This window comes from Miniopterus natalensis, chromosome 16, assembly GCF_054644295.1.
Source record: "Miniopterus natalensis isolate mMinNat1 chromosome 16, mMinNat1.hap1, whole genome shotgun sequence".
Taxonomy (NCBI): Eukaryota; Metazoa; Chordata; class Mammalia; order Chiroptera; family Miniopteridae; genus Miniopterus; species Miniopterus natalensis.
The window spans coordinates 9,908,964-9,918,852 of NC_142096.1; positions in this window are offsets into that span (position 1 = coordinate 9,908,964).

The window sequence follows — 9,889 nt, forward strand, 5'->3', positions numbered from 1 at the left end:
AAAATGATAGGAACTGGAAGTTGATGCCTCCTCTAGAAAGAGGAAGAGAAAAATTTAGGAAAAAAAAAAGAAAACAAAACAATTTTTAAAAAGTCTTTTGTTCTCCATGGGAAAAATAAATCAGCTATACATTTTCATGGAAGGGATTTATTTATAAGCCTTTTAATTAACGTAGAACACCTCTTACCATCAATTTCCTTTCATATTATTAATTCAAAATAGAATATTTCTGATATTAAGGAAAGAATTGCTCATTTTTAAGTATATATGATGTAATTGTTTTATTTTTTAAAATGAAAAATAGCATCATTATTTTTTTTTTAAATCCCTGCCAATTGGAGATATAGTAGATACATATGAGTGAAATGCCATGGTTAATTTAATATAATTTTGCCAAAGAAGTGTGTGTTTATAGATAAAACAAATGTCAAAATATTGATAGTAACTGAATCTGGGAGGTGGGTACATAAAAGTTCACTGTATTTTCTATTTTTGTGTGTTTTTGAAATTTTCTATAACAAAAAATTAAAGCTCCTGTCCTTGGGCTGAGTCAACTACGTATAAAACATTCCCTTGGTTCAGAAGTAGCTCAAGTGAACGGACAATCTCAGTTTCAGGGCATCGTGAAATACTCTTAGGGAATTTTTGTTACAGAAATTCCTTTGGCTCCTACTTTTTTTTTTTTTTTGCAATGACTTCTACAACTTTATTTTTCAACATCACCTACATTTTATTTTCAGAACAGCTTGACTGTGTATTTATAAATTTCCACTTCAGAAACACAGGAAGCCTTAAGAAATGGGTGAAAACCAGGTACTTAGGGTACAGTTTCCATTGTGTTTTATTTAACCCAAGTCCCAATCCTGAAAGCAGAGGTGGAGGTGTCTTTACGCCCGCAGCGAAGATGCCTCAATTGCTCCATGAAACACCTGGAGGAAGAGCTGCGTCTGGGAGCCTCGCCTTGGCTGTCGCCTGAGGCTGGCACCCTAGAGGTGCAGCGGACGTGGACACCCAGAGGACAATGCCCCCTCACACGCTGCTTTGTTTGCAAGTTTCATCTCAGAGACCAAAATATAACTGATAAACTACACACCCCAAACAGATTAAAACTGACTTAGAAAAACCATGTAGGGTTATTACACAATATATGCTAACACATCTTTTTACCAGACCTCCCTCTATTTAAAACAATAGCTTATAAAGTAGAATTTTCATAGAAACTATTCTCCCGAACAGTTTCTGATGGTAGCAAGATTATTGCTGAATAAATCCTTAAAACGGTATAAAATAACTGCACTTGACAGCAGATAGGTGAGTGGCTTAAATATGTATAGCTAAGCATATATGTATAAGGTAATGATACAGTTATGAAAACTGTAAGAGTCCCAAAAATCTGGCCCAAATATATTTGAACATGATAAAAATTAATTTATTTTTGTTTTAATATGATTAACTGTTTCAAAGATTTGTATCTCGTATCCTGTTGAACTTACATCAAAATAAACTTAACAATAGCTACCATTTATTCAGCACTTATAATAATAGCAATTATAGATATGGAGAAATGATAACACTCTCACTGAACATTAGTTGGTTGAAATGCAGATATACTCTGTTTCCTGAAATATGACTATCCTAGCTAGGAAGCTATTGGTTGTTTGGAGAAACTGAAAAATTGTAATAATAATTCTTTAGGTGGCATACATTTAGCAAAACTTTACTTGGGGGGAGTCAAGGATCAGAATTAAGGTCATTTAATATCAACAGTAATTTTTAAAAATTCTCTAGTAAAAATAATCAATAGTAATATATACTAAGGGAAAAGAGCGATAATTGGAAAAACCCTTGAACAACTTTGGATTTTCATTGTATAAAGGATTTGTTTTCTTTTAGGGATTTTTAAAAAACAACCTTCTGAGTTTCACAGAGCAAAAGAACAATTTATGGAGGACACGTCCCACGGAAATTTTGAACAGTTTATTCTGCCATCTTTTCAGTCAAAGGGGGACTGGAAGGTCTGTTTCCTCATTTGTTAATCTGAAGGTTTATAGGAAGGGGAAGGTTCTCTGGGAGAAAGCTGAAACAAAGTTCCAATATTCTAAATTCTGTCTTTGCAAATGACTCATAGCTTCTAAAGTAGGACCTGCTAATGGTCTATGCGCAGATGTATGGAATGTTCAACAGCCTAGGAATGGTGATAGCTGGATCTTGGTCTAGTCTCTGTTCTGCCATTACCTGGCAGTGGAGCTCAGACATTTCTGGCCCATGGCCTTCCCATCTGTCAGATCTCAGTATGGGGTGCCAAATAATCTGTAATATTCCTTTCAACTCCAATTAGAATCAAACTGTATGGTACAATGTTTCTGGCTGACTCAACCCCTATCCAGAATTTCTTTCTCCCGAATCATTTTCCAGCATTGGTCCAGGGGCAGCCATATGTCTCATTCTAACCAATTAGCTGTTACTGACTGAGATTCCAGGAAAGTTTTAACATGATAGATTGGGCTGAAATGTTCCTTTGGGACTTTTGAATCTATCCCATCTTGCCTGCAAAAAAATGCAAAGCCTAAAGGTGCAGCAGCTACCTTGTGGCCATGAGGTGACAAGCAAAACAGCAAGAACAGCAGAAGAGAGATGGAAAGAATATATTCCTGATGGTTTCCTTGAGAATATGTGCCAACCTTGGACTGCCTGTACCTGGATTTTTGCTCTATGAGAAAAACAAACCCATGCTTTAAGCCACTGTGGGGCAGTTTACCATTTTTTGCAGTAGAATTTATACCTAAATAATACTGCTTAATACAATAAATAAAACTAAAATGTTCTAATTGAAGAAAGTTTCTTGTGAGAGATAGAAAGATGAATACCGCGATTGCTTCTCTCAAGAAACTTCTAGTTAAATAGAAGGCAAAAAGCAGGCACTAAAATGGCCACAATACCAGAGAGAATGGATTAAGAAGAGGTACAGTAACAATGACATTTTAAGCAGAATAAAGTCACATTTGATTTCTGGGAACACTGTAGGGAAATCAGGTACAACAGGAGTTTCTGGTGTCTTCTAATAATTACATTATTGATAATTAAATTATTAACATATAATTAATAATTGGGCATTAAGTTATGATCACTTGCTTAATTATGCTGCTTGCTCTAGAAATTACGTTCATCTTGCTAAGATGTTATATTGTTTTAGCTTGACATTCAAACTAAAATTTTAGCAAAAATTACCATTTTTATGAAAACTCCTTTAAGAGAATTCCATATTTTTGGAATGACAATGATTATAACCCATTTTCTTCCACATTAATAGCTTCTGGCTTAGGCAATTACTCCCAGTTCTCTAATAATTTTCTGTTTGAAAAAAGATGTACGAAACTCAGTACTTACCCTCCCTCTTTTTATATTTTTTCTACTGCTCCTGCAGAGAAAGCTTTAAAAAATACCAACTGCAGATTCCAAGATGACTGCAGAGTAGGTGGGAGCTCCCCTCACCTGCTCCCAGTGCTGAGTCAGATTTATAGCTAAATTATAGAGCAATCAACCTTAATAACCAATGGAAGGCTGGCTGAACTGAAATATTATATCCAAAGATTAACAGCAGAAGCTACACAGAGACTGGTAAGAAGGGCAGAGACACCCACAAAGCCAGAGGTTTATCTCAGCTCTAAAACTCCCTGTCCCAGGAGCATGTGGTCTCAACCCCATACTAGAATCCCCAACCCAGAGCAGCAGAGACTAGAAAAGGAGCCTGGTAGCATCTGGTGGTGAAAATCAGTGGGGATTCAGCCCACCTGGGAAAGAGCAGCGTCTACCTGAGACCCAGATGCCGCCTTCCCAGGGGAGAGGACTCCCCCACCCCCACCTGTTGAATCACTTCCGCTACCTGTGGCCCCACCCTGCTGAGTTCAGTCCCACAGGGGGATCCGAGTGCTGCACAGAGCTGGGACTTTCTGAGAGCATGCCCTGGGAAGGCCTTTATCAGGAACCAGACAGGTGGGTGCTGGGTTGTGTGGCTACATGGCAAGGAGGGGGGAGCACTCCTATCTGCCCTGTGAGCTCAGCCAAATAAAGATACTACAAGGAAAGGAAATTATAGGTCAGTATCCCTGCTGAACGTGAATGCTAAACTCCTGTGCAGGTTTTTGGTTTATTTTTTTTCCTTCCCAGATGTCTGGTTCATTCTTCTCTTCCTGCAGCCCAGCCCTCTCCACATCCCTGGCTAAGAAGACAAATACTACGGCTACCCAAGGTCACTATATACACATATTTGTGCACTTGAAGCTGTGTCACCTGGAGGGCTGCCCTGATGTGAACAAAAAGGTCCCTCTGGAGGACGCAGCCTCACAGACATGTCACTGCTGGTGGCCCTATATGGCTGCCTCAGAGTTCTCTAGTTCCCAGCCTCTGTGTAGGAGACAGATCCAGGCTAAGAGCTTTGTTGTTGTTGTCATAAGTACATAGTCTCTGGAGAGAGAAGCTATTGGCCCAGTGGGGTAGGAGCCCATCCTTGACCTACTCACCTATGTTCCAAAAAGCAGGCTAATATGGCAGAAGCACAGTTGCAAAGGACTTGCCCCTGTATGGGGAAGGCGATACTTCTTTAAAGAGGGGTCATTCAGCCCAGCTGGTGTGGCTTAGCCGTTGAGCATTGACCTAGGATCCAGGAGATCGTGGTTTGATTCCCAGTCAGGGCACATGCCTGAGCTTCAGTCTTGATCCCCAGTTGGGGGCGTGCAGGAGGCAGCCGATCAAAGACTCTCATCATTGATGTTTCTGTCTCTCTCTCTCCCTCTCCTTTTCCTCTCTGAAATCAATAAAGATATATTTTTAAAAAATAAAAAATAAATAAATAAAAAGGGGTCATTCATGAGTTGGAAAGTTAACTGATAAGGTCATCCTAATCCTTCAAAGAGCTAACTTTTGAATATGGAAGATAAATTTAACATTCAAAAGTCTCTCATAATCCTGTCACTGGAACAAGCATGTATGAAAAAAAAAGGTAATTTCTGACTACTGTGTTCTAGGAAAACATCATGGAAATGGATGGATTTTTTATAGAAAATGTAGGGAAAGAGGCCAACTACACAGGCAGAAGGATTATAGTGAACAAAAGCATGAAAGTGAGAATGGCAACTATATCAGACTGACTGGACCACAGAGTGGAGTATGAGATAAAGTTGAGACCAGACTGTGGAGATTTTTGAAAGTCAGACTAAGGAGAAAGGATTCCTTTTAGAAAATGCAAGGCTTTTGAACAAGGGAAGTATATAATTAGACTAGTATTTTAGGAAAATTGATTTCTTTCAAAGTGTCTAGTAATAATTAAAGAGGAGAAGATTGGAAAATAGATGAATAGATCAAGACAGAATCTAATCTAGACTGATGGTGGCAAGAATAAAATATAAAGACAGAACATTCTTGGGAACGATGGAATTTCAGGCAGCATGCCAGGGGCAAGGAGAGAGAAATTTGAATTAGGAAGCATATTCTCAGTATTTCAGCCACATACAGTAGGGCAAAGCCAGTCCTCTCTGACAAGTTATTTTTTAAAGCACCCTATTATATTTATTTCACTTTATTCATTCCATCATTCACTCACTCAACAAACATTTATTAAGCACCCGATTTAATAAGACATTACAGGAGGAGGTAGTTCAGATAAAATGAGTAAGACTGGTTTCTTCTAATGAGGATATAGACATGCAAACAATGAATGAGAAGACACTCTGAAAAGTGCCACATTACCTCATAGGGCTGCTGGGAAGATTAAATGAGATCACGTCTGTAAAATGCTTAGTTAGGCACAGTGCCTGGTACCTAGTAAGCGCTCAATAAATAGTAACTATTATTCCATATAAAAATCCCGTGAGAGCAAAAAGAAGGAGTGATGAACTGTCTTAGGATATTGAGGACAGCTTCAGAGGGGAAGTGAGATCATTAAATAGGCAGAGACCAAGATGGGCATTATAGATGGAAGGACCCGCACAAGAAAAAGTGTGTCGTGTTCTGAAAAGATGGAGAAGTGTGGCTGATATGGAGTGTGGGAGGTTTATTTAGGAGGGGCAGGTAGGTTGGGCATAGATTTTAGATAGATTTCAATGGCCAGCAAAGTTTAGACTATATACTAGGCAATCAGAAGCAATGATTGGATTTCAAAAAGAGAAGGGGTGAGCAGATTGCTTATTAAAAAGATCACACTGGGAACAGTTTGAAAGATGAACTAGAGTTGGGAGGTTAGAAATAGGGTAAAGAAATCATTAGTCTATTTAAGGTAATCAGGCAAGTCATGTGAAATAAGAGCATGAATCAGATGGTTCCAGTGGGATGGAGCAGCAGAAAAAATGATACACTGTGAAAACTTAGTTGTTTTTCGTCCTATGTAGGGAAAAGCCAGTTCTTCCCTCTGTGTCCCTTCCCTGTGTGTCTCCTTTACTACTCACACAGAACCAGCACTTCTGGTCACCAAATGTATGGAGGATTTTCCCCACACCAGGTGATTCTCTGTGACACCAGCTGGGTGTCCTATAATTTAACTCAATTAAGGGCTCAGTCCCATAAAACTGTTCTCACCCCACTTCCGATGCCAATAGGAAGTAATAGGTCCCAAGGTTACCTACAACTTCTGTCTGACTTGGCCATAAATTGGAGGTTCCCATGACTCCCTCCTCAGGTTTAATTAATTTGCCAGAGTGGCTTACAGAACTCAGGACAACACTTACATTTACCAGTTTATTAAAGGACACAATAAAGGATACAGATGAACAGCCAGATGAAGAGATACATAAGGCAAGGTCTGGGAGGGTTCTGAGAGTAGGAGATTCTGTCCCTGTGGAGTTGGGGTATGTCACCCTCCCAGAGTCAATGTGTTCACCAACCTGCAAGCTCTCCAAAAACATACTACTGGGGTTTTATGGAGGCTTCCTAACACAGGCATGATCAATTATTAACTCTATTTCCAGTTCCTCTCTCCTGTCTGGATGATGGGGTGTGAAATCTAATGTGAAAATTCTAAGTTTCTAATCATGATTTGGTCTTCTGGTGACCAGTCCATCCAGGAGCCAACCCAGAGTCATCTCAATAGGACAAAGGATATTCCTAGTGCTCTTACTACATAGGAGTTTACAAGGGTTTCTCTTTGCCTTTGAATCCCTCCCTGATTCAGGGAGTCAAAGACAAATATTAGAAAAAGAGATGCTCTTAATGCTATCATTTAAGAAATGACAAGGATTTCAGGAGCTCTGTGCCAGGACCTGGGGGCAACGACCAATATGTATTGTCTAATATCTCACAGATGATGACCTTTTTTCAACTTTTACAACTTTGTTTTTATAAAGTATTTTTGAAACATTTCCAAAAATCTTTATAACTTTAAAACTCTAAACGTTTATTAGGTTATGTTTGAAAACATTTTTTTATCTAATTCAAAATGAATTACATTTTAACTAGCTCACTATTATAATGTTACTCTCTTCTAAAACATAGAAAAACCATACTTTAGGGCAAAAACAAAACAAGAAACTTTAACAAATATCCATTATAACATCCCAGACTAGATTACTTGCAAATGTGTGAAAATAATCTTATGCAAATGTTTATTTGTTTATTTAATTCTCACCTGAGGATATGTTCATTGATTTTAGAGAGAGAGAGGAAGGAAGAGAGAGACTGAGAGAGAGAGAGACATCGATATGAGAGGAAACATCGATGGTTTGCCTCCCGAGTGCCCGGACCAGGGATGAAACCCGCAGCCTTTTGGTGTACAGGCTGACGCTCCAACTGAGCCACCCGGCCAGGGCGTGCATATTTTAATGGTGTATTCTTGACAATCTTGCTTATACATTTCAAGATTCTGGAATACTTACAGGCAAAATGTAAGTACTCTAGCGCGCTGATGAAAATCCTGCTCTTACTGCATTATATGAAAGCCAGTTAGATGACCTAGACGTAGGTTATGCATGGAGGCACCGGCAGCTTCCCAGGTCAACAAGTTGCTAAGTCTGACCTTCCTGACCCCTGGAAAAGGTTACTGATTAACTTTCAGAACTATCTGAGGTCTTATCACTGCCAATTCTTGGGTGCAGTCAATGCCCATTTGTTGAAATCCACTTAAATAGAAATTTCAAATAATGAAAAGTTATTTTTCACACTCCTTTTAAGTGAAAACTCGTCTTTATAATAAAAACCACCAAGAACTGTAAAATGTTGTATTTCATTTAAAAACAAACCAGAAAAATGATATTTTAGTTGCTACTATTTTAGCGTCTTTTTAAGTTAAACTTTTTTATTTTGAGATAATTGACATGCACGTATAAGAAATAATACAGAGAAATCCCTCGTACCCTTTTCCAGTTCCTCCCAGGGGTAACATCTTGCAAAACTACAGTGTAATACAACAGCCAGGCTACTGAGGGTGACAGAGTGTAAGGTCTATTTCTGGGTTCTCTATTCTCTTCCACTGATGGATCCATCTTTTCCTCTGTTAATACTACACTGTTTTTATTACTGTAGCTATATAATGTGTCCTAACATCGAGAAAAGTGAATTCTCACACGTCTTCTGTTTAAAGATTATTTTAGGTATTCTAAGGCCTCATTTTAGTGTCTTTTATAATACTTTATTTCTTTGAAAAATTAGAAATCCAGGTATACTATATATGGCAAAACTTATTAACTCAGGTATTATGTTAATTATTAATATCTCATTCATCAAAATTCTGAATAAGTACGAATTCTACTTTTAGTCCTTACTTTAAGCTAAAGTTAGCATAAAATAAATTACAAAAGCAAGTTATGGAAACTTCTCTGTATGCATCTAAAAACCATCCATTCCTATCTATCTGGATGTGCCATGAATATTTCATTTCTAACAATTCTAAGATATTCATTCTTTAAAATAATTTTAAATGCTGGAAGTTTAATTATGTTAAAGCAATGAGGTGTTCTGTAAAATGTTCTGTTTTATCAACCTTTAGCCATGTTTACCTACCTATAACCTTTATAAAGCAATAAATAAGTGTAAGCACAGAACATGAACAAACCCCCAACGACAGCTTGTTGAAATGCAACCTTGTCGTTAAAGAATCTGCTGTGCCATTTACCTTTGGAGCAGAAAGTTGAAACAGACAAACAAAAGCTGCAGCAAATTGACGCTCAGATATTAAATGTTCTTAAAGGTGCAGGATATATTTTTAGTCACGAGGATGTATATTCTCACCAGCGGTGCTCTCTCATAATTGCCTGTTTAATTAGTGAGGCTACACGAGATAAATCTGCAAATTATTGAATACACTTGCCAATTACTGAATTTCAAAACTATCGGCAATGTAAAATTATATGCAACCTTCTCTAATTCGTGATACTCCTAATTTCTTTTTGAGGTAAAAAGGAGTTTTAATTGTCCCCCAGACAATTGATTAAAATATCTGTGCTGTCTTTAAGCAATAAAACAGGCTTTTAACAAGGTCATTTTTTTTTAAACTGGAAAACGAAAAGACTAACTGTTTTAGAAATCACTGCAGCATATAATCAAAAGAAACAAATACATAAAAATATCACCACCATATGCAGTGCTTTTCTATTTAGCTAATGAAGTGTTCAAACAGTAAGAGCTTTAAATTTTTTTTCAACAGCTATATTGAGTTATAATTAACATAAAACAAACGGAACATATTTAAAATGTATTAAAAATATGTTTTGCCCCAGCCAGTGTGGCTCAGTTGGTTGGGTGTCATCCCATGCACCAAAAGGCTGCCAGTTCCATTCCCAGTTGGAGCACATGCCAGGGTTGTGGACCTGATCCCTGGGAGGGGGCGTGCAGGATGCAGCCTATGGGTGTCTCACTCTCACATCGATGTTTGGAGGTTTTTTGCATATAGATATTCAAATATTCC